The sequence below is a fragment of the Polypterus senegalus genome, chromosome 12 (assembly GCF_016835505.1).
Source record: "Polypterus senegalus isolate Bchr_013 chromosome 12, ASM1683550v1, whole genome shotgun sequence".
Classification (NCBI taxonomy): Eukaryota; Metazoa; Chordata; class Cladistia; order Polypteriformes; family Polypteridae; genus Polypterus; species Polypterus senegalus.
Genome location: NC_053165.1, coordinates 112,623,475 through 112,650,160, shown reverse-complemented (window position 1 = coordinate 112,650,160; position 26,686 = coordinate 112,623,475). Strand labels below are relative to the sequence as shown.

The 26,686-nt window shown below is 38.5% G+C and overlaps 1 protein-coding gene across 1 annotated transcript in view; it reads right to left on the bottom strand.

Moving 5' to 3' along the window:
* The window catches only part of mctp2a (multiple C2 domains, transmembrane 2a), a 405,706-nt gene extending 380,747 nt beyond the window's left edge, over window positions 1-24,959 (bottom strand). The window contains exon 1 of the mRNA XM_039773287.1: window positions 24,822-24,959. The gene's annotated coding sequence lies outside the window, so the exon portion shown is untranslated. The remainder of the gene's footprint in view (window positions 1-24,821) is intronic.
* Window positions 24,960-26,686: the final 1,727 nt, after the last annotated feature.

Here is a 26,686-nt window from a genome sequence, read left to right as displayed (position 1 = left end):
GTGCTCCACTGTATCAGCCTGGCGAATTCCTATTGGCAGGCTATTCCAGATTTCAGGTGCATAACAGCAGAAGGCTGCCTCACCACTTCTTTTAAGTTTAGCTCTTGGAATTCTAAGCAGACACTCATTTGAGGATCTAAGGTTACGATTTGGAATATAAGGTGTCAGACATTCTGATATATAAAATGGAGCAAGATTATTTAAGGCTTTGTAAACCATAAGCAGTATTTTAAAGTCAATTCCAAATGACACAGGTAACCAGTGTAGTGACATCGAAACTGGAGAAATGTGCTCAGTTTTTCTTTTCTTAGTTAGGAATCTAGCAGTTGCATTCTGCACTCGTTGCAAATTATTTATGTCTTTTGTGGGTAGTCCTGAGAGGAATGTGTTACAGAAATCTAGTCGACTGAAAACATAAGCGTGAACTAATTTCTCAGCATCTTTCAATGATATAAGAGGTCTAACTTTTGCTATGTTTCTTAAGTGAAAAAATGCTGTCCTTGTGATCTGATTAATATGCGATTTAAAATTCAGGTTACAGTCAACGGTTACCCCTAAGTTCTTTACCTCTGTCTTGACTTTTAATCCTAATGCATCAAGTTTATTTCTAATAACCTCATTATAACAATTATTACCAATCACTAAAATTTCTGTTTTCTCTTTATTTAGCTTGAGAAAATTACTATTCATCTATTTAGAAACACAAGTAAGACATTGTGTTAGTGAAACAACAGAGTCGGGGTCATCAGGGGCTATTGATACATACAGCTGTGTGTCATCAGCATAGCTATGGTAACTCATGTTATGCCCGGAGATGATCTGACCTAATGGAAACATGTAGATCGAAAAGTGCAGCAGACCCAGGATAGAGCCTTGTGGAACACCGTATAGAATATCATGCGTCTTTGAGTTATAATTACCACAACTAACAAAGAATTTTCTACCTGCCAGGTAGGATTCAAACCAATTTAAGACACAACCAGAGACGCCCACCCATTGACTAAGGCGATTTCTAAGAATGTTGTGATCAATGGTGTCAAATGCGGCACTCAGATCTAAGAGGATGAGAACAGATAAATGGCCTCTGTCTACATTTACCCGCAAGTCAGTTACTACTTTAACAAGTGCAGTTTCTATAATGTGATTTGATCTAAAACCCGACTGAAACTTATCAAGAATAGCATGTTTATTGAGGTGGTCATTTAGCTGCATAATGACTGCCTTCTCTAGTATTTTACTTAAGAAAGGCAGGTTAGAAATGGGTCTAAAATTTTCAAAAGCAGAGGGGTCAAGGTTATTCTTCTTGAGTAGGGGTTTAACTACAGCAGTCTTAAGACAGTCTAGACATCTAATGACGAGGTTACTATGTCAAGAATACTATTATCGGTAACATTACCAATGGTGTAGGGTTCAGGGCTCCCGGAAGCGAGATGGGAGCATGCAGCGAACCTGCATCGTCACACTCCGGACTACTTCCAAGAAAACGGATAAGCACGATGTAATCAATAAATCAAATGGCATGGTACCTCCTTTATTTTGGTGTAAAGAGCTTCATGAGACTGGTCACCCACAAATTAACTTCAGCAAATATAAATTTGAAGAGTAAATGAGAAATATGGAGAGTGTTTAATGAAAAAAACTTAAAAGCACTCAGATACATATGGACATTGCATTTATTCTGGTGAACAGGTAACATTATTTTTCTTAATATCAAAAGTTTTCTAACGTACACAATATCAATAGAACATTAACATTTATTTCAATATAAAGTTAAAAACAACGTGGCATTTTTAAGTACAGTGGCACTTTGGTATACGTCCGCTTTGGAATAAGTCCAACTTGGTATACTTCCTGTTTGGATGCGAAAAATTTTGCTAGGTATACGACCTTTGTTTGGAATACAACTCGCGTGCTAGAACACCGCGTGCTACCCTTGTTTACCTCTCGAGAGACAAGGCCACGACTGCCCACGAGTATCAGTACGCCAGTTGCTAGCATTCAGTGAACAACCCGTGCTATAACTCTATGTGAATTTTCACATGATTTTGTGTTTTTTCGTGTAAATTTGAATCAATTGTTGAAAAGTATGAAGGTGGCATGCGTATCCTTGACATGGCTGCAGCATACCGTATGCCAAGAACGACGGTATCTATGATTGTGAAAAACAAAGACGTTAATAAAAAGTAAAGTGAGGTTAAATTTTCATTTGTTTCACCTAATTGCTTTTGTATTTATGTATTTTAGTATTAAGCAGTGTTTAAATTATTTTATACAACATCATCAATGTATAATATGCCAATAATAATAGGATTTTTCTTTCCATGGGAACGGTTTAATCATTTTCCCTTTATTTCTTATGGGAAAAATTTTGTTTGGTATACGTCCTGTTTGGTATAAGTCAAAGGATCTGGAATGGATTAAGGATGTATACCGAGGTACCACTGTATCTCACTTTTTTTTTTATTGTAAAAATCTAAAGTTTTGGGGCACTTTTTTTTGTTTCATCATTACATCCAATGCAAAAAGGATGAGGAGTAGAATTTAAAAATTACAGATTTTGATGAAGTAAATATAAAATGAAGCTGCAAATGCTGCAAAAACAAATCAATCTGACTGGGGATCATATGCCAACTCCATTGTCATTAGCTGTCAATTAAAACATTATGCTTGGTGAATTGTAAATGTAACATTTGGAAAGAAATTAACACATTCTTTGGCATAAGAATGAAGGATAACAAAGAGGTACCAACACCAATAATACACCTTGCACTGTTCTTCAGAGACAGACACATTTCTAATAAAAGTAAAAGATCCTTCCCACTGGAAAAATACTGTTTTGGAAAAATATCTAATCAGTTTCTAAAGCAGGTTGTTGTAGGGGTTTAAACTCAAGACCAGTCTATCCATGTGAAACGAATTATAATGACTGACTGAGTATAAATTAAATAAATACAGTTCTAGATTGACCTTAGCCAAAAATAGCAGATTCAACAAATTTGTAGGTTAATTGATTTCTCCAGTAAAATGTCTAAGGGAGCCTTTAAGAATAAATATTTTCAAAATGTTGAATAACAACATTTTAAGAATAAATAGCAGTAGAAAATCTACTAAGAGTTGTTGGTAACATTCTCTTTTGTATTATGGTTCTAAATAAACTCAAATTGAGCTGGATCACAGTGTGAATATTTAAATCCACTCTTGGCCAAAGTTCCGGAAGTGTTGTTTAATGGAAACTAGAGGATCCACAGGTGGCACGGTAGTGCAGTGGTAGCGCCGCTGCTTCGTAGTAAGGAGACCTGGGTTCACTTGTTTTTCCCATGTCTGCTCTGGTTTCCTCCGACAGTCCAAAGACATACAGGTTATGTGCACTGATGATCCTAAATTGTCCCTAGTGTGTGCCCTGCGGTGAGCTGGCACCCTCCCCGGGATTTGTTCCTGCCTTGCATGCGGTGTTGGCTGGGATTGGCTCCAGCAGACCCCCCGTGACTCTCTGTTAGGATATAGCGGGTTGGATAATGGATGGATGAATAGACCATTACACATTGCCCAAGTTGGAAACACCCACACAGAAACGCCATGTGAGTTTACCATTCTCAAGGTAAAAGATGATGATTTTGTGCTACCCGATTAGCGTGCCAGATATGGTTGGAAGATAACCCCACAGAGTATACTTTAGTAACAAAAACTGTCTCGCAAGATGTGGAATATAACTCCCCCAATGTAGTAATAACTGGACTTTTTTTTTTTTGGAATATAAAAATATTGGCCCATCATAGTTTTACTAAACTTCAGTGAACACTGCTGACTCAAGAACCAGACTTCTCTTACAAGAGTGGTCTATACTCTCCTACTCTGGAACTTCCTCACCCATTATTCCTGGGCTGTGCCCTTTACATGCTGAGCAAAGCTGACCAGGCCCAGGTCCCTGTTGTCTGAAGCAACTTTCTCTGGAGCTACACTGGAAACACCTGATGTTCCCAGGACTATCAAGAGGTGCAATCGGTGAGCTGGGTCTGCTTCTCTGCGTTCTTCTAATTGGCCATGCTTGTATACCTACAGTGGGAGGCACCTAGGTTACATCCTAAAGATACACTCAAACTCAATTCAGAGAAGTAACTCTTCTACTCAGAGAGACTTCTGTATTGTCAAGCTCCTCGTCCTCTCATGGACAATGAGCCCAGCAAAACTCTGTAGAACCTAATTTTGGCTGCTTACGCTTGTGATCTCATTCTTTCTATGGCCATTCAGAGCTTATGAGTATAAGAAAAAATGGAGACCAGTAAATCAACAGCATTATCCATGGTCTAAGATTACTTCATCACTACAGTTCCAAGTACATATAACTTATGCCACTGCACAGGTAATTCTCATAATCACATTAATCCTCACCTAGTAACAAGACCCAGAAGTACCTGAACTCATCCACTAGGGGCAGTTTCTCAACCCTTACCTACAGGGTACTTGCCAGACTCTTCCAGGAGAAGATCATGAGTTCACATGAGGAGGTCCTAATTCCCACCTGGGCCGCATCAATCTCAGCTGTGAACCATTTTAGTGTGCACCAGAAAATGCAGTGTGATGAGGGTCAAGAAAGATCTTAAATGCACATATCAAGAATGCAAATCGCCACTGGATTTTGAGATTTTGCCCATTAAAATCATGGCCAAAATTAAGTCTCAATGTAATTCCAAGTATGCAAACAGAACTCTTGTTCCACATATATAGGTATGGAATGGCACTCAGTAGCAGCAAAAGAAACCCATACTTATGGGGTACTTTCCACAAGATATAACTCATAAGTCATAAGCTTTATCCAAGCCAAGTATATATAGATAATATTGGCAAAATTTCCATGTTCCCGCAATTATCTGTGCAAGGAAAAGAGTTGATCCACTGCTCTACAGCCAAAATGGAGCCCACAGTTGCACCACCTAAATCTTGTGACACCCTGTATAATGGCAAAGATGTCACTAGACTACACACTGAACATCTCGTAGCTTGGGACCAATCAGGATCATAATTGAAAGGTATTAGACAGGGAGGCACAAACACAAAAATAGTATTACAAAATCAGAAGTTGGTTTTATTTACAGGTGCAAGGAAAATGGTATCGGGTGGGTTCTTTTTACATAGTCCTCACTGCAACTGACAAACACAGAAGCAATGTCCCCAAAAAATAGTCAAACTGTATATTTACAATGAGCATTGTATACAATTTAAAGCACAAGCTGCTATGCTTGATGTACTATTAAGATTAGCTACACCAAATGCTCACTCATCACCACGACACAGTCAAAAGATAATCCCTACAGGCAAGAAGTGAATTTTATACTGGGCAGTGTAAAATCCAACCAATCCTGCATCATGACACTCCCCTCTTCCAATTGTGGTTGATGCAGGTGCATTCCGCTTACATACTACATCCCACCCCTGCAAAGGCTATATTAAATTACATGGTGGGTTCATGTGGCAATACTGTATATGTTTTTTGTTTTCCTTCATCTTTTTTAAAGAGCAATGAAATCTTGCTCCAAATCTTCCAAATACTGATGATAACTGTTCATTACTAATTACTAAATACTAATTCTTCTTAAATGTCATTCTATGCTAATGCATATGTTATTGAAGTCACTTCAAAGTAAACACTTCAAATAAAGTCAGATTAAATTAATGTTCTCTAGGTAAAGTAAAGTAATCTCTAAAAAAAAGCTACCACTTCAAATATAACAGTGCATGATAATTCAGTCAAGATAAAATTGATAATTTATCACTGTGAATCAGAATCGAATTGGGACATCAGTGCCAATACCCTGCCTTTGTGTCCAGTTTTTTCAGCACTTTTAACTAGATCTCATTCACCTCTTTGTCCTTATCACCAAGAAGCTTTTTGATGTATTGTATTTTTCAATCAAAAAATTAATGGTATTAGAAATAACATAATATATCCCTCCAACAATAAGGATCCTCCTAAACCCCAGCATCCTGTTATAAACAAATTAGACTCTTTCACTAGCATAGATTTACCTGATTTACAAAAAATAATATCTCAATTAAAATCCTCCACCTGCGTCCTTGACCCAATACCAACAAGGTTTTTCAAAGAAGTATCAGGCGTGCTAATTGATAATGTTCTGGACATAGTAAATTCGTCATTAGATACGGGGGTCTTCCCAGACTGTCTTAAGACTGCTGTAGTTAAACCCCTTCTTAAGAAACATAATCTTGACCCCTCGGCTCTTGAAAATTTTAGACCCATCTCTAACCTGCCTTTCTTAAGTAAAGTTCTGGAGGAGGCAGCCATCATGCAGTTAAATGACCATCTCAATAAACATGCTATTCTTGATAAATTTCAGTCGGGTTTTAGAACAAATCACAGCACAGAAACTGCACTCATTAAAGTAGTAAATGATTTGCGAGTGAATGCAGACAGAGGCCATTTATCTGTTCTCATCCTCTTAGATCTGAGTGCTGCATTTGACACCATTGATCATAATATTCTTAGAAATCGCCTTAGTCAATGGGTGGGCCTCTCTGGCAGTGTCTTAAATTGGTTTGAATCCTACCTGACAGGGAGAAAATATTTTGTTAGTTGTGGTAATTACAACTTGAAGACACATGATATCCGATATGGTGTTCCACAAGGCTCTATCCTGGGTCCGCTGCTCTTCTCAATCTACATGCTTCCGTTAGGTCAGATTATCTCAGGGCACAACGTGAGCTACCACAGCTATGCTGATGACACACAGCTGTACTTATCAATAGCACCTGATGACCCTGATTCTCTTGATTCACTAACACAATGTCTGACTGGTATCTCAGAATGGATGAATAGTAACTTTCTCAAGTTAAATAAAGAGAAAACTGAAATCTTAGTGATTAGCAATAATGGATACAATGAGGCTATTAGAAATAAACTGGATACATTAGGATTAAAAGTCAAGACGGAGGTAAAAAGTTTAGGGGTAATTGTTGACTGTAATCTGAATTTTAAATCGCATATTAATCAGATCACTAGGACAGCATTTTTCACTTAAGAAACATAGCCAAAGTTAGACCTCTTATATCACTGAAAGATGCTGAGAAATTAGTTCACGCATTTGTTTTCAGTCGACTAGATTACTGTAACGCACTCCTCTCAGGACTACCCAAAAAAGACATAAATCGTTTGCAACTAGTGCAGAATGCAGCTGCTAGAATCCTAACTAGGAAAAGAAAAACTGAACACATTACTCCAGTTTTGATGTCACTACACTGGTTACCTGTGTCATTCAGGATTGACTTTAAAATTCTGCTTATGGTTTATAAAGCCTTAAATAATCTCGCTCCATCTTATATATCGGAATGTCTGACACCTTATATTCCAAATCGTAACCTCAGATCCTCAAATGAGTGTCTCCTTAGAATTCCAAGAACAAAACTTAAAAGAAGTGGTGAGGTGGCCTTCTGCTGCTATGCACCTAAAATCTGAAATAGCCTGCCAATAGGAATTAGCCAGGCTGATACAGTGGAGCACTTTAAAACACTGCTGAAAACACATTACTTTAACAAGGCCTTTTTATAACTTCAATCTAACTTAATTTAACTTAATTCTGATACTCTGTATGTTCAATTTCCTCATAATAATTACTCATGGTGGCTCTAAAATCCGTACTGACCCCTACTCTCTTTTTCTGTTTCTTTTTCTGGTTTCTTTGTGGTGGTGGCCTGTGCCACCTCCACCTACTCAAAGCTTCATGATGCTCCAACAATGATGGATGGATTAAAAGGCAGAAGTCTACATGACTATCATCATCAAGCCCTTCCGTGAGAACCCTAAATCCAAAAGAGGACTGTTTCATTTATGTTAGGTAGAATGCCCAGAGGGGACTGGGCGGTCTCTTGGTCTGATATCCCTACAGATTTTATTTTTTTCTCCAGCCATCTGGAGTTTTTTTTTTGTTTTTTCTGTCCCCCCTGGCCATTGGACCTTACTCTTATTTGATGTTAATTAATGTTGATTTATTTTGTTTTCTTATTGTGTCTTTTATTTTTCTATTCTTTATTATGTAAAGCACTTTGAGCTACTGTTTGTATGAAAATGTGCTATATAAATAAATGTTGTTGTTCTTGTTGTTGATCACCACAGTTGCTTCAGGCACAGAAATGGACGTGATTCCAACTATGTGCATTCACCAACTTCATTACCTTTACCTTCTAAACAATATACCCAGTAGAAGTCCACATTTCTGCAGCCTTTCTGCAGCCTTGCTGCAAACAGAATATGCAAAGCTTCCTCTGCCCTCTGTCCTGTGGTCAAAAAGTGGGAGTGTTTATTAATAACAGACACCAGGTTCAATGTGTGATAAGATCAATGACTCAAATTCATTTAATAACGGCTTGGAAATCTGTTAAAAGCTGTGGCACATTTCCTCCCATTTCTGTTTTTTAAGACTAACTCATAAAAAAGGAACCAAGTGCTGGCGGGTATCAATTTAACACACAAAAACGTGCAACTCCAAGCAGAAGAGCTGAAGCTTTTTATCATTTTGTACACAAGTCAGAGAAGAGGAAATCGTGAGACTAACAAATAAAAATAATGGAGGGAGTTCATTAACTAACATTGCTTAGCACAATGTTTATAGAGGAGCCAAATCCATAAATGAGGCCTTATATTTACCTTTTTACATTTTTAACTTTATTTAAATAATGTATACTGTACGGTTAATAATTAAGCATGTGTGGGCACAGTGGAGCAGCGGTAGCGATGAGCTGGTGCCCCGTCAGTGGTATATGCTTGCTGGGACTGGCGCAACCCTGGATGGATAGATGGATGCAATAATTAAACATGTATTACAAAGATTTTTCAGTGTTCCTTAAACGTTCTGAAGATTCATTGTTCTAAGCTTACAGCTAGATTGACATTTATTACAGAGCTTACTGTGTGGCGATTGGTTACATGTAGAAAGAAAAGGAAGGACAGGAATTGGGGGTTGGCATGTTTGAAAGAGACAGTACTGCTGCAATAAATTATTTCATTGATAGTCGCACATGTCCCAGCATGCATCTTGCAAGAGGCAGGAACAATCCCTGGACGGGGCGCCGGCTCATCACTACCACTGCGCCACCATGCCCCCATGTTTAATAGATGCTTTAATGCATTGCATCATGAAAATATCCAAGTATACATCTTAGTATTTCAATTGTTAAAAAAGCTTTAATATCATTAATATAATGTATTCTGTGTGAAGATCAGTGCCTGCGCGCTCCTGTCAGCATAAGAGATAGACCGTTTAAGAAGCATGGAGTGATTCACACACATAGAACACAAAGAATACGAAGCATTTAACGTGGGATCCAAGAAACTCTAGTAAATTAAACATTGATTATAAGATGAAATTTACGACTTTCTACTTTAATGACAAAATAAATTACGAGATTAAAGTCAACATTTCGACCTTTTTGTCTTCACCATGTCCCTATTTTTATCATTTCTCTGTACCCTGATACGCTTCCGTATGACACTCAGACAGTGGGCTATGACTTGCCTTTTCAAGGCGACTTTAATATCAGGCCACTTTTTTTTTCTTTTTTTTTTTTTTATTTCAGGCACTGCGCGACTTTCTGAAGTTGAAATGTTCGAGTATCTCCACCACTCTATATCACTCTATCAACTTCCTTTTGTTGTTTATACCACTGCTTAAGCCAACAAATAGTAAAATTTTCCTTGCCTCGACTATGCATTTGCCAAAATTCTTCTTTTCATATACTTTTGCCATTGTCTTTTAACCAAACACTGAATGGAAAGGGGTATTTATATTGATTTTCATATTAAGATATGTGAAATTCTGGGAGGAGTCAGGGTGGGGCTTTAGGTGCAAGCACATGGTTTAAATAGCACGCTTTTTGGGATTTGTAAAAGGGAAGTGCGTGGAACTTGGCGTTCACACAGATGCATCAGGATTTTTGTGTGTGTATGCACATTTCCACTTTTGTCTGTATGCCATGTTTTAGTGTTAATTCTATGCATGGGGTTATACATGACACCCTTGGTCCCTTCAGCTAAGTGTGTTGCAACTAAAACCATTACTACAACAAATAAAAAATGAAGAAAGGCATATGGAAATAATAATTGACTCTATGTTGTATTGTAACCACTAGTTTCACATTTGGTAGGAACGTTTTTAGATTGTGTTTCTCATCATTCATATTATACATTACAAAGTAAATGCAAAAGTAATAAAACACATTAACTACACATGTAGCTATGAGAGACTGGGAGAAACTGCCTGCTTGATCTGAGTCACAGTGGCTGTTACCACAGGTCTGTCCTAATCACAAACTAGACAGGAAACTTGTGGCCAAACATAAATGATCATGATTTATTTTTATGATGTAGTCAAATGTTGTATGCTTAGGACACATGAGCTTAGTTGCCCAATTATCAATACTACTAACGGTAGACTTCACATTGATTTGGCAAAGCTAAATTACCTAAATGAGAGGTTAAGAACACCTTCATCTGTCTTCTAATAAATTTACATTTTATCAATAGAAATTCTTCTCTAGTGTGAGGTATGTGTATGTGGATCCTGTTTAAGGATTCACTAGTATAAGAAATTAAAATGAATTACAGCCAAAAGGTAATGTGTGTCTGTTACTTCAGCAATTGCAAAAATATATGGTGAACACTAATGATGAAGTAAGTGAAAGCTCATGTGTTGGAAGACTTTGGTGAGGTTATAGAAAATTACTTTCAGCCATCTTTTTAGAAATGTTGGGCTTCCCTTTGATGACTCAAGAATGTCAGGTGAGACACTGTGCTGGCTGTTCTTAACTGTTGGTAACTGTTGACCTTGACAGGGGTATAATTCAGCAGAACATTTATGGAAAGATCTAAACCCAGTGGGACTGATGATTATATAGGAGGCACTGCCTAGAATTTTTAAGGGTGTCTAGGTCAATTTCTGTGACCAAGGTTACTGAAGTGGAGCTCCCTAAATCTGTATGGGTGAACTCGTAAATAATATCCTCAATATTAGTAAATTGAGTTGATTATTGTACAATACCTCAACATTTTTATACTGGGTCCCATAAACTAAACAACCATCAAGTACTATGGTGTTCTGTTTCATGGACTGGATAGAAAAACTCTAGAGAAACTCTACAGAACAGATGAATCTCTGAACCTAGGTGAGCTAGGCCAGTTGAATTAAGCTCATTGTACTGTATCAGGAATTTTGGAATTATGCTCTCCATGAAAACAGAACCTTAAAACACTTTCTTTGCCATACTTACTTACCCCTCAATATTTTTAGTTAACAGATGCAAACATGATCATTTTGGGCCGAGTATTCCATTAAACTTTAAAAAAAAAGTCTATAAAAAGGTTCAGGACAGCAAGATCCTGAATAAACATAACCCCACTAATAAAATGATAAAATGTCAGGCCAGTTTGAGCAACAAACTTTAACTTTGTCTCTAGAGAAATTTGCTGAGGGTATTCTTCTGCAGTTGAATAAGTCTTGTTTGAATAAACCTCGTTTTACAATCAATGCTCAATTGGATTCTTGAACGCAAAGTGTTTCTTGTTAAGTCAAGATGGTCTTAGGCAATCCAGGATTATACAGGCTCATGATATTCAGGCACCCCTGAGAACATGCATCAGGACTCAAAAAAACACAGACAAGAGAGTGACTTCTCTAGATTGACACTAGAATTACCAGAGCCTACGAAAAAACTCGTAATTCCGTCCCACCTTAAACTGCTTCTTAAATCCCTTCACACCTCTCCGCCAGCGTCCTTTGTTCTCTAAATGTGCTGATAAAAAGAAGCTAGGAGCAGCCGGCTATTCCATCCCCCCACCAATTTAGAACGTGCACGAACTTCTCTCAGCTCATGCCTTGATTGAGTATCTGGGAGTGAAGTGGAGTTTTAGAGTGAAATAATAGATCGTTGTTTGGAACACACGCATTTCATGTCTGTTCCGTTTCTACAGTAATCTGTGTCAACACATTGTTAAAACAGAAACTTTTTTATATTCTAGTAGTAGATGACAAAATGTAGGCATAAACTATATAATGTATGAAGCCTGAAGTCCAAATAGCAAAGAAACATTTTCACAAGAATAACACAATTGCACTTTTATTCAAACATATAACTGCAGAAAGAAAAGCCGCCTTAACATGCGACATTGACACCAGTTTACTATCACTGACTCCGTGGTTCAATAGATACAGCCCCCGCTTGGGAATCAAGGGGTCACGGGTTCGATCCTGTGCCCCTCCCTTTTGAGAAGTAAACTGTTCTTAGTCTTACTGTTTTAGAAGAAAAACATACATTTGATTTCAGTCTGTAACAGCCGGTGCAATTTATGATCTTTGTAAAGGTTAGCTTTTTTTTTTATTCACTTTTCACTCTCTCAGTCGCGTTCAGAATCAATCCATACAACCCCATCTGACACGGCTGTTTTCACTAAAGACGCGCTATAGCTCTGCAGTGTACCACGATGCATACTAACGCCCCGGTTCTGACACACAAACGCTGGCGAAGCTGCCTTCTTCGTATCTCACCGTCACTTGCTTTTCTTTTTATTCAGTTTTATTGAGTGTTCCTGCCAGTCCCGCATGTTGCTGTATGCTTTTCTTTTGCACCCAGGACATGCAGAAGAAAGAATGGTAAAGACCAACTTCGGCGCTATATGCAATCATCAGACACTCCCCATCTGCCCGTGTCGTTCAAACACAGGAACATATATTGGTGTAAAAGTATAACAAAAGTGCACTTTTATTCAAGTGCACTTTTTCCATCGCCTTTTCCTGTAAGAAGCAGTGTACACACTTCTCTCTATGCTGTGGTTTCTATTACACACCTGAAAGAAAGACAATATATGTGAAAATATAATCGCACTAATGCAATATTATTTGAAAACGAACAGCGTCAGATCGGTGTGAATTTATGCAGGAACTGGAAATTCTCTGATGCGGGACCTTCCCCCAGGGAAGAAAGTACAGTGTCAGGTGCTCATTCAGTGTAATAGAAACCATAGCACAGAGAGGTGTGTACACGGCAACAAGTACACGTGTCGTAAATGTAGGAAGGACGGTCCTTGGGTGTGTGGGAACTGTTAATATTTGAATGTGATGATTTTATATAGCACGGAATGAAAATCTGCACTTCTTAGCATTGCACCATGCAAGATGTCGTATCAATCGCCTACTGTATCTTGCTTTCTTTTTTCTTCGGTTATACAGGTAGTTTTGAATAAAAGTGTCTGCGTGCACTTTTCGTGGCATTACACGTGTATTTTTTGAGCATGCCCGTTTGAGCAGTATAAAAGTATTGAAAAGTATAACAAAACAACGGGCAGATGGAGAGTGTCTGATGATTGCATATAGCGCCGAACTTACTGCTCTTTACTATTCTCTCCTCTGCGTGCCCTGGAGTACAAAAGAAACAGAATACAGACGCGCTATAGCTCTGCGTTGTACCACGATGCATACTAACACCCCACCGGTTCTGACACACAGGCGCTGGCGAAGCTGTCTTCTTCGTATCTCACCGTCACTTGATTTTCTTTTTATTCAGTTTTATTGAGTGTTCCTGCCAGTCCCCGCATGTTGCTGTATGCTGGATATGTTCATATGTATTGTCTCTTTCTTTCAGGTGTGTAATAGAAACCACAGCATAGAGAGAAGTGTGTACACTGCTTCTTACAGGAAAAGCGATGGAAAAAGTGCACTTGAATAAAAGTGCACTTTTGTTATACTTTTACACCAATATATGTTCCTGTGTTTGAGCGACACGGGCAGATGGGGAGTGTCTGATGATTGCATATAGCGCGAAGTTGGTCTTTACCATTCTTTCTTCTGCATGTCCTGGGTGCAAAGAAAAAGCATACAGCAACATGCGGGGACTGGCAGGAACACTCAATAAAACTGAATAAAAGAAAAGCAAGTGACGGTGAGATACGAAGAAGGCAGCTTCGCCAGCGCTTGTGTGTCAGAACCGGGGCGTTAGTATGCATCGTGGTACACTGCAGAGCTATAGCGCGTCTTTAGTGAAAACAGCCGTGTCAGATGGGGTTGTATGGATTGATTCTGAACGCGACTGAGAGAGTGAAAAGTGAATAAAAAAAAAAGCTAACCTTTACAAAGATCATAAATTGCACCGGCTGTTACAGACTGAAATCAAATGTATGTTTTATTCTAAAACAGTAAGACTAAGAACAGTTTACTTCTCAAAAGGGAGGGCAGGATCGAACCCGTGACCCCTTGATTCCAAGCGGGGCTGTATCTATTGAACCACGGAGTCAGTTATAGTAAACTGGTGTCAATGTCGCATGTTAAGGCGGCTTTTTCTTTCTGCAGTTATATGTTTGAATAAAAGTGCAATTGTGTTATTCTTGTGAAAATGTTTCTTTGCTATTTGGACTTCAGGCTTCATACATTATATAGTTTATGCCTACATTTTGTCATCTACTACTAGAATATAAAAAAAGTTTCTGTTTTAACAATGTGTTGACACAGATTACTGTAGAAACGGAACAGACATGAAATGCGTGTGTTCCAAACAATGATCTATTATTTCACTCTAAAACTCCACTTCACTCCCAGATACTCAATCAAGCTGAAGTTCGTGCACGTTCTAAATTGGTGGGGATGGAATAGCCGGCTGCTCCTAGCTTCTTTTATCAGCACATTTAGAGAACAAAGGACGCTGGCGGAGAGGTGTGAAGGGATTTAAGAAGCAGTTTAAGGTGGGACGGAATTACGAGTTTTTTCGTAGGCTCTGGTAATTCTAGTGTTGAAGAACTGTGACTTTAGCTGTGCAGCTAATGGGGCACATGGTGTATTCTGAGATAGACTGGAAAAACTTATACTTATTTAATTGGTGTAAAACAAGAACATTTAAACAAAGATGGTGGTGTTCTTCTTAGCACCACAAAATGATGTAATACTTGATCTGTAATAATGTAAAAAAGAAAATGCTTTCACTTTTAAGGAAGCATGGTAGGTTACAAGGCAATATACAGTCGATTCCGGTTAATTGGACCACCGGTTAATCGGACCAGCCGCTTATTTGGACCAAATCCTAAAGAACCGAAACAGATCATATTACATAAGCCTAATATTGTTCGCTTATTTGGACCAAAATTCCATTTAAATCGGACCAAAGAACGTGACAGAGAATAAGAAAAAGAAGCCACATGTCGCCCTCGGAAAGCGGATGTAAAGCGGGTCAGCGACATTGGGAGGATCCCTGGGCTCCCCAGGAGAATTTATGCTTTTATCAAAGTTCAGAAAGTCGGAAAATTTGTACCAAGTGCAAACCAGTGGGGGTGAACATGCCTGCCCTTTCTTTCCTAAAACGGACCGCCCAGTAACATGAAGTCGAGCGTAAACAAGAGTGTCCGTGGAAGGAATTTCTTCCTGTCAATCGTGATTAAACGTGTGCAGCACAATAAAAGTCATAATGACATTTTAATACGTTACTTATAGCACGTCCCGTCTTGGTTGCACATGTATAGGGCATGTTCGTGTAATCGGACCAGCCGGTTATTAGGACCAAAATGATCGCGTCCTGATGTGGTCCGGTTAACAGGAATCGACTGTATAACAGACAAATGCCTAAAAATTCAGTTCAATATGTACATTGCAAACTTAACTGTTAATAGCATTAGTCAAATTTTAAAAGTTTCCTATGATTTGCCCAGTTTAATTGGAGATGTATTAGTCTGTAAATGTGAAATTGTATACAAGAACACACTTCAGAATGAAGAGTATACTGTACATTTAATATGAAAATATATGTTGCAGATTTAATAACCAAAAAGGAAAGCTGTAGATTCTATTACTGGTTAGGTGTTACTCCTGCTGAGGCCTTTGCCCTCATCAGAATGTCTGATTTCAGAGTATGACTGGCCATACATGTCATTGTCATTTAAAAGGACTGACATGTGTAATGATGCTATGGAATAATTTGTACAGTGCTATTATCTGCATATGAGTGAATATGCTTTTTTTTAAAAAAAACACTATTTAGTGTCATTGATACAACTTTGTATAAATGTATTTCACACAGATTCACTTAAATTAAATGAAACTAAACAAAACCCTGGCCATCACGCAGTCAAGAAGAAAACTATGTTAGCACAAAAGTATACTGTGGGAACTTCCTGTCACTCCAATGCCTTTCCAAGATTCTTTGCAATGCCAACACTGTACAGAAGCCCGGAAGATACAAATCATTTGCACAATGTTCCAGCATTTGTCACAACCAGTTGATTTTGCAAAGTATGGTTTCAACAAATTGCAAATAAAGTTTTAGTTTTTGCTAATCTGAAGTTGTTAGGAATGTCAAGAGATTTATGCTATCCCAAACAATACAAATTCGGTCATCATCAGGTTTTCAAAAAATGGGCACACCATTGATGATTCTACAGGGTTGTTGAAAGCTAACTGACATTTTATGCATTGAATCTAATCACAAACATTTGTTTGGAAATTATCACAAGTAACAGACCATACTTGTCAAATGCAATTGGTCAAATGTAATTAATAAGTTCAGATGTGCAACTAAATCTATTTAATACAGGGTTTTCTTTATTATTATAACTTTCAGATATTGTCATGATGTATGTATCACTAATAACAATCACCTTTCTTATTAAACATAAAAATGGACATAATGTTAGCAGAACATTAAAATCTAATTTAAAAGAGTCAGGCAGTTGAAGTTTTTGTTTCATTAAACTTCTACCGTTTGCCTTTAGTAGAAGGCTAGCAAAATACCCACGCTTCGCAGCGGCGAAGTACTGCCTTAAAATTTTTATTAAGAAGAAAATTAAACCTTTTTAAACTGAGGGAAAATATACCAATAATTATTTGTTAAGGATCTCTTTGTATACCACATTGTGAGTTCAGCCCTCCGGTTGTAATATGACCAAGCTGTGCGCTGAGCTTACTCTTGAGCATGCAACGTACAGTTGGCCATGTAAACAGTAATCTTGTTTCAGATCTCACAGCTTGGAGTGCTGCTGTCATAATCAGTTTAAGTTTTATGGTTTGTTTCAATTACGACAGTATTTGTAGGACTTGTGTTGAAGAGACATTCGGCATCTGTCAAGCGTTGTAAGTATACAACTGGTTTCATCGATAACTTCACATCCAGCTTTTAAGAGTTTAAACATTCATAAACATCAAAGTGTCCACTACTGAAATCGTCACCTGTGAATCTAAGATGTTTAAGAGGCATTGGCAGTTGTCGAAAGGTGTAAAATATTTGGCCATTTCGGTACACTTGAAAGCGACAACTGAACAATTCAGCGGCAGCCATCAACTCACATGCAGAACCATAGGTGAAGGGCTTAAGCGTTTCACACTTCTAGTGCTCCTGTGTAGTATAATTATCTCCTGTACCATCATCAGTCCACACCTTGAACCTGTCCCAGTCATTCAATACATAAGACACAATGTTCTTCTGGATATCAAGAGTAAGCCTGATATGGCTGTGCAATATGTAACAAAGAGAATGGAAAAGGCAGGTGCCATCTCCGGGCATGGAAACCACTCGGTACAGTTCTTTGATCGATGGTGATCACCTCGATAGACATGTTAATGGGGGTACGGTTGGAATGATAAAGGAAATGTGTACCTGAACAATGTAAAGTAAGTCTAAAATACCTATACAATAACTATAATCGTAATAAATGAACAATAAAACAGCGGAGAAGCCGTGGATTAAATAAAAAGGCTGTAGTTATAAGCAGGGAGACGTGAATCCCATGGCAAAGCAAGGAAGGGAACGTAGAGACTGGAGCGACGGACGGCCTTATATAGGCAGGCAGCCAACAACGTTGGAGGCGTTGGGATGGGGGACCCAACGCCACCTCACACGGTGACCGAGCTGCAGGCTATGGACGTATATATGTACGTAAGTAGGATTCAGTTAGCGTTGGGAACCCGCGTATCAAATTTCTTGAAGATGGGCCCATAAGTAACAACGACCATTGAAAAGTTCAATATGGCGGGCCGACAGTGGCATCATACCACCGAAATAAGTACGTACATCGGTTTTGGTTAGCGCAGGGAAGCCACCTACCAAATTTCGTGAAGATGGGGCCATAAATAAAAAAGTTCAACATGGCTGAAGCGTTGTCGACCGTTATGACCGTTACGCGTAGAATTTCGAAATGAAACCTGCTTAACTTTTGTAAGTAAGCTGTAAGGAATGAGCCTGCCAAATTTCAGCCTTCTACCTACATGGAAAGTTGGAGAATTAGTGACGTTGGAAAGTTCAATATGGCGGCTGACAGTGGCATCATACCACCGAAATAAGTACGTACACTAGTTTCGGTTAGCGCAGGGAAGCCGCCTACCAAATTTCGTGAAGATGGGGCCATAAATAAGAAAGTTCAACATGGCAGACGTTGCCAACCGTTATCGACCCTTTATGACCATTACGTGTAGAATTTCGAAATGAAACCTGCTTAACTTTTGTAAGTAAGCTGTAAGGAATAAGCCTGCCAAATTTCAGCCTTCTACCTTTTGGAGAATTAGTGATGAGTGAGTGAGTGAGTCAGTGAGGGCTTTGCCTTTTATTAGTATAGATTCCCCAAAAGTTGATACAAATGGCTTTTGTGTTAAAAGAAATTTATTTAGGACATTGTGATCTCAAAGAACTTGTTCTGGGTATCCCATTTTCATTACCAACTTATTAGGAATCTATTTGTTTTTTAACGTTTACAGATTAAAACTTATGGTGGTAGTGAATTTACAACCGTAATTGCTGAAATGCCAAGAAAGGAGAATCACTGGAAAACAGAACACTGGAACAACCAAAGCAACAGGGAACATTAGCAGCAGCAATCATCTTGCGGCTCTTAAGTGACTTTTTTTTGCAGCTATCAATGTTTGACCCCTTTGGCCCATACAGTACAGTACTGTAAATAATGAGCCTCTGAATTTGCAGTTTTGATATTTTATCCTATTCCTACTGAACTGCCCAATGCTGTTACTGGCCACTATATAAGGTTAAGGTCAGAAGTGAAGGTAGGACAAGGCAGAACGTACACTGGAATTCCTCAGGTAAATTGTGACCACAGCAGCTGGGCATGGCATGGCATTGTCCCATTAGGTGAATGCTGCCTCACATAAAGAATGAGGACTTGATCTACAAAATACAACCCCACCTTATAATGCACCCTGATCAGCATGTCCTCAATGAATGGATGTCATGTGCAGTCTGTCTGGTAAGCTCCAGTCCATATCATTTAACTTGCAACACCTCAGGGGTCAGTTTCTCAGACATATGCATCAGTATACTTTTCCACTTTCCTCCTCTACACTTTGGCTCATCTGCTTGTGTAGAACAGCTTGCAGCATGACTCATTCATGAAGAGGACCTGATGCCACTGACGACAAATCAATCACATCCTCTGCATGGACCAAGAGAACCGAGTATGATATTAAGGAGCATCAGCGTCTCTCTCCTCTAAATCTGGTGAGATTAACACACAGAAAACTGACTTAAGTGTGGCCTTTGTCTTAGTATGACCTTATCCTAATAAAGGTCAACCTAATCAACCATTGCTCGAACTGGGCCTCATAGGGTAAATGTGCACCTAATGATTTTTTGACAAGTTCCAAAGTCACAATGTATAGCCATACTGCTTGTCAGATGGTCAAAAGAAGAGTTACTTTTTGGGAAAGTACACATGCTAGAAAATGTTTTCAGAAAATGCTGAATTTCCAGAAACCGTTGCATTTCTTATTCCATCAAGTCATTGTTTAGGTCTGGAGCCCTGTCTAACCAGGTAAAGAAAATGTGGCTTAATGAGAGACAAACAGGCAGAAACCTGGCTATGTTTGGCTCCTAAAAGTTTTATCTGTTTTACTCTACAAGCCATGGGCTCTAAGGATTCAATGATCTAGTAAACAACTTAACCGCTTTTGATTCTATTTTGCAAATGGATAATACAGTCTATATATTTATTTTGAAGTCCTATTGTTTAGTAGTTTTATTAGATCCCAGACAAAACATTTTAAGACACTAGCTTCTTCAAAGTAAAAGTAATTTACGCAAGAGCAGGATAATTGGCTAAAACAGCCTAGCCTGTAACATCTGAGTTAAAAGTCAACGGCACATAAAGTTGTTTACACATGTCAGTAGATAAACACTGCCTGTTTCAATGTTATGTTTGCAGATTAAAAAAAAATATATTATTCCCATAATATGCAGTATTTTTTCCACTGGTGTTTTCCATGTGTTTGTTTCTATCTCAACTATAGTAATATTTAGAAATCCTTTTAATGCACAAATGACAATGCAAAATTAGAGCAGTGCCAACATTAACTTGGAAATCGATATTATCAGACAAACAGGATGTCCATTTCACAGCATTGGCATGCAAAGCTGCATAATGAAAGCACAGATGTATGTAGTTCAACAACATCAGAATTCCCATGGATTACCCAAGTATACTTAAGCTATTTGACTAACAGACAATAGATCTACATTTTGAAAAACAACAGATTCAATGTTTGCAAAGGACTAAAAAACCTAAAACACTCATCATATTTTCATTACAAGTAGGAGAGCTCCTGATGCAAAATGAAAAAGCTGAAGAATATCAAAACGCAGAGAAGATCTTTCGTACTTTCTTGTGTGTAATTGGAAGCTCAAACCCTAAATCAGGGGTGTCCAAGCTCAGTCCTGGTGGCCGCAGTAGCTGCCAATTTTCCTTCTAACCTTTACCTAATCAGTGAGCAGTTTTCACTGTTAATTAACTCCTTTTCTCTTCATTTTAATGGTCCTGTTTTAAGGATTCAGTCCACTGAATTGGTTTCTTCATTAAATGGCAACCAAACAGAAATGAGATGTGAAACAAGCCAACAGATGACCAGCTAAATTAGAATGTCAAACTCCAGCCAATTTCACTCCAACCAGTTCCTTAATGAGAAGCCAAGTCTTACTGTAATTAAAGCTGCTATTGAATATCAGGATTTGTTCCTGCTGTCATTCTGCCACAGCAGACTATTCAAGATGTTATGGTGACCTGAGGAGACCAACATGACCGAGACCTTCACCTTTCTTTACTTTCAGGTTAGCTGGTCATGTGGTGGCTTGTTTTGTTATTGTTTGGCTGATCATTAAGGTAAAAGAAAAAACTAAGGGGTCTGAGTCACGTAAATTAAAACTAAGGTAAAACAAGTTATTCAGCATCAAAAACAGCTCATTAATTAAGAAGATGGTTAGAACAAAAACTTGCAGGTACTGCAGCCCACCAGGACAAGAGTTGTACACCCCTGCCCTAAATATTCAGTTAGTCCTACATTGATGGATGAAAGTGTTATTGGCAAGTTTTTGTTGCAGCCATCCTGACTAATAAAAAAAAAAAAAAACAACCCGAATCACGAATGCATGAATGTAAGCCAACTTCTTGCTTAACTGGGTTGCTCATTTAGTGCGATAATGATTAGTGCTGCTACCTTTTTGACCAAGCATCCAAGGTTTGTATATCAAATTGGACATTGTTGGTCTGGGGTTTTAATATTCTCTCTGTGTTTTCTTCTGGGTACTTCTCACAACTTCAAAGTGCTAACTCAATTACAGGCCACTGTGAGAAAGTGAAAATTTCAAAAGCAGTTACAATTATATTAAACTTGCATTTAGTATATACAGTAGCTTTTGCCAGCATTGAAAGGCTTGGTAAATAAACCTTTTTCAAAAACGTCATCTCAGGGACAACAGCAAGGCATTCAAAAAAGCATGATTTTGGGTAAAAGCACTTCAGTGTCATGTATGAGTCAAGTTTCTAGAAATTGTTCATTTACAAATAGTTTAACCAAAACTATTCTAGTTTATAATGCTGTGAGCATATGGCTTTACAACTAACATTTGAAAAATCTGACCTGATTAATCAGCGATTTTTTTCCCAAAAATGTTTTGGTATTATTTGCAGCTGTTAAACTTGGGATGCTATTGAAGCCTACTGTACAAGGAATTTTATTTCCATTTTCTAATAAAATATAAAATTAATATTTTTTTATCAATCATTACAAGCAATATGTGGTGAATAACAGATACAAATCTTATTTCTGGGTGGTGTATGTCTTGCAAGTTAATTCTCACACCATGCTTGGGTATTTGGGTTTCAGTGGTTGTGGCATTTTTTTTTTCTTATAATTTTCCAACAATTCCCATATCGAAAAATTTTAAATAAAACATTTTCTTCCAGATCAGCTGCTTTCTGCTGATATATTATTATTACATTAAGAAATGCTGTCACCTTCTAACAACAGGTATCCTCAGAGAAAGTTAAGAAACTTTAGATGGCTCTAAAAATCTTAGAATATAAAAGTAAATTTACATGTCAAATTTAATGAAGTGTATTAAATGTATCTATTAAAAGTGAAGATCTGACTTAGGCAAAATCTAAAATGGACTTATGACATACACCGTGAGCCAAATTGTATTAAGGTTTTTCATCTTTACTTTTGTTGATTTTGAAAACAAGTAGGATGCTAACAAGATTGCAGTTTTAGTTTATGAAATGAACTAACATTCTCGGTGTAAAAGAAATCACCGGATACACAAACCACAAACATGTATACAAATACTTTGCATTAATTACAAAAAAGAACATTCATTTACATATGACTGATCTATTACAAGATACTGGGCTTCTCAAAAACTTTCAGGTTGTAAGGGGGTCAATTTAAAGAAAATCATCCATGATTTTTATGCACTTATTGTTACAGCTACAAGCAAATACAGCTAAAGCCAAAAAAAATAATGATAAAAATAATTTAAAAAGCCAACAATAAAGCATAACTAAACAGACTTTGATTATACCTCACCTTGTCACCAGGGGATATTTGGCTTTTTATGAAAGCACAATAAATACATTTTATTTATTATGACAAACAACAACTCCCTTTGAAATACATACCAGATTGACTTAAAAAAATGAAAAGGAAAGCTGTTCACATGGTTAAGGATAAAAATATCAGTTACAATCACATTGAGGCATTATAAAAGTATATTGCCATTGGTATAATGGAGCCCAAGTAGCATTTCTTGAAACACTTCTGCTGAATAATTTGTTGGCTGAAAATACTCAATACTTCTGAAAGAGGATATACAGCGGGCGGCACGGTGGCACAGTTTTGGCGCTGCTGCCGCCTCGCAGTTAGGAGTTCGGGTCCTCCCCGCATGGAGTCTGCATGTTCTCCCCGTGTCTGCGTGGGTTTCCTCCCACAGTCCAAAGACATGCAGGTTAGGTGGATTGGCGATTCTAAGATTGGCCCTAGTGTGTGCTTGGTGTGTGGGTGTGTTTGTGTGTGTCCTGCAGTGGGTTGTCACCCTGCCCGGGATTGGTTCCTGCCTTGTGCCCTGTGTTGGATGCGATTGGCTCCAGCAGACTCCCGTGACCCTGTGTTCGGATTCAGCGGGTTGGACAATGGATGGATGGATGGATATGCAGCATTGTTCATAATGGCCATTATTTTTTTTTTATTCTCTCCTCACTACTACCTCCAGGGTGTCAAGAGTATGTCCCAAAACCGAGCCTGCTTTTTAATTAGCAAGTTAGTTTGGTGGACCTTTCATTACCGGTTCTGCACACCAGAGCATGGAAAACCACACAGGCTAGCACTGAGTTGTAGAATATGTAAAGGAAGTCATTAACCACATTAAAGGAGCACAGTCACCTAAGCAATAAGTCTGCTCTGTCCTTTTTTATACATAGTTCCCCTGTGTTACAAGACTAGTCCACGGTGTCATTGATGTGGGCCCACTTGTAACAGTCCATCACCTCCACATCCACTCCTGACAGGACATTGAGGCTATTTGGTCTGAAGAAAGTCAGTAATTAGTTCCTTGGTTTTGCTGATGTTAAGTTGCAGATTATTCTTTCTGCACACACAAAAAAAAAGTCCCCCATCTAATTCGTATAGTGTCCCGTCCCCCTGTTATTACACCTCATTTGCGGAGAATCATCAATCACAAGTGACATGACTCTGCGTTACATTTACAGTCCGAGGTGCTAAGCGTGTTTGAGAACATTTTGCTACACGAATTCGAATGGACACTTCCACTCTCGTCTATGACGAACCTGAAATCTGCCGAGTGTTGTTCCCTGTCTTGCACCCGGTGCTGCCAGGATAAGCTTCGCCCCCGAGACCCTGAATTATGAGGGACAAGAACCAGACGTGATGAAAATCAGTAAGGAAGAACAAGATGTGTATTATACCAGATTTTTCAATGGATTTTCCCCCACAATCAAGAAACTTCCTTGACGTATGAGGATGTTAAAACTCATCCCACCCTCTTACCTCAAACACAAGATGCGTAAAAATGTGTAATTAGCCAAGCGATTAATGCCATCACAGACTCAAAGCTGCTACGGATTTCCAGACTGACTGCAACGAACACTTGCGGCCAAGTTTGTCCACCCGTCCTTTTTTTTTGGCATGCTCTTCAACAACACCACACTTTAGCAATTCTGCATTAGCTGTTTTCTCAAGCCGTGCACGCCTGACATCTGGCCTCTTGATATGATTGCACACAGCATCAAATGGCCACCTACTCACTTTTACACCTTTATATGAATATGTCTCTCTCTTTCTCGCTTGCGGCTCTAGCATGTCTACCGTACTTGATAAGTACCAAAATGTCTACAAAAGAACAGACGGCTGTGCGAACAAACGACTCTTACAAGAGGCAAGAAAGAAAACCACAAAGCGTGGCGCCCAGAAACACGGCCAGGTAGAATGGGACATGCATGGGTGCAAACAGCGAACTCCCGCCGTGCTTCATTTCACTCCTCCACTCCGGCTTACCTGCAGTCGGAGCTTCTCATGTCCGGAAAGTTGATACGGTGTCACCTTTATAGTCTTCAAACTGCCAGACAGTGCTCCAGAGCTTTTTCGGTAGAAAAAAAAAAAAAAACTCATCAACGAACGCACTTCCTCATTACGCACAGGGAACAGACGTGTAAAACCTAAAGTGAGCATTTCAAGGGGAGGTCTCCGCACAAGCCAAAAGGCGGTGCGACAGAGAGACTGGCCGTCAGAAATGAAGCCACACACGTGAATCTGATCGACTCCTGTGCCTCGGACGGGAAGAAAGCCGCGGAAAAAAGTTATGTGCAGGACGGAATGAGAGACCACCGCAACCTGGACTCGAGTTTGGAAAGGCGGCCTGATAACATGCACTGGCCTCGGCTAGTGCATTACAGAAATACCAGCATTGTAAGTGCAAAAACGGCTATTAACAAAAGTTCTTTTTGAGTTTGTTAGCGCCAACTAACAAATAAAGTTGGCTAGGTTGTGCCGGAGATTTAAAGTCGGCGTTAAAGGTTTTGGTACCCAACAAATTCTTTATAAATGTGTCAGCAATCATAAATGTCAACTACACTCCAATGGGAAATATCCGTCTTTAAGTAAAATCTAAGCATATTAAAAATTAAAGTTGTCTAACTGTCTTACATATAATAATAATAATAATAATAATAAAAACATTTAGGGGTTTTAAGCACCTATCCTAGAAGGTGTCCCTGTCTGAGATATTCAGTGACCTGCCCAGCATCCATTAACGTATGTTTATTGCAATTATAATACTTCAGTAAAAACAGACCTCATAATTACACATAGAAAAAGTAGAAAATTGTTTGTAAATATGTGTGCAAAATATATATACAGTACATATATAATGACACTACAACCATGAGCTGGTCACTTGACCCGTTTGTGCCCCAATTATAAAAACAAAAGAAATTGAACCAGTTGCCTCTCAAAAGTTGTTAGCCACCATGGATAAAGATGTCAGCCAAATAAGTACATAATATTTACATGAAAGTAATACAGAAATCTAGAAATTGTGATAAAAAAGGAACAGACATCATGCAAACAAAAATCCAATTAAGAGAGAAACATCTAATGAAAATTAAGGGAAAAAATCTTTAGTGTTTTAGGGGAAAATAACTAAAATAAGGGGGAAAGGAGGTTCTTATGGCAACCTTATAAGTCAAGGCTGGGCTAAGCTAAATTAACTTAGCCACTTTCCCTCTCCCAGATTGCTACATTCCATGTGAACTGGGAAGTTGGAATTGCAGAGCTTCCAGCAGGAAGTTTCAACTGGAATGCCACCACAAGTCAGATTTCCTACTCTGAAGTCAGCAGAGCCCCACCATTCCCAACTTCAAATGTTGCATTCCATTTAGCTGATGTTGGAGCTGGGAATGACTACACACCCGAGCTAAACAGGCTCCAGTAAAACATTGAGAAAGCCCATACTGACTCCTCCATGAAAGCATTTGTTGTGCTTGTTCTTTTTCTTTTTAAATACAGACAACTAGTGAACAGCCGATTGTGTGGTATTTTGCGCATTCAAACACAGTAGCAACATGTCCACAGATAGAAATTGGACATTACTGTAAAAACGTAGTTAAGTCTCAAACAAAAATTGAGTACAGGCTTTATCATGGGTCTGCCTGAACTGTTGATCTCTTTTTGGTCATGTGTTATACCTAGCATGATATAGACAAACTACCCCACAGAAGCAAAATGGTTAACTTTTCAATAATGTGAAGACTGCATATCTTCCAAAAATTAGGTTGTATTGTATTTAGATTTGTTTATTCTGTTTAAACCACCATCATAGGCCTGATCAGCAACAATGATGAGACACACTTATAAGAAAGGTT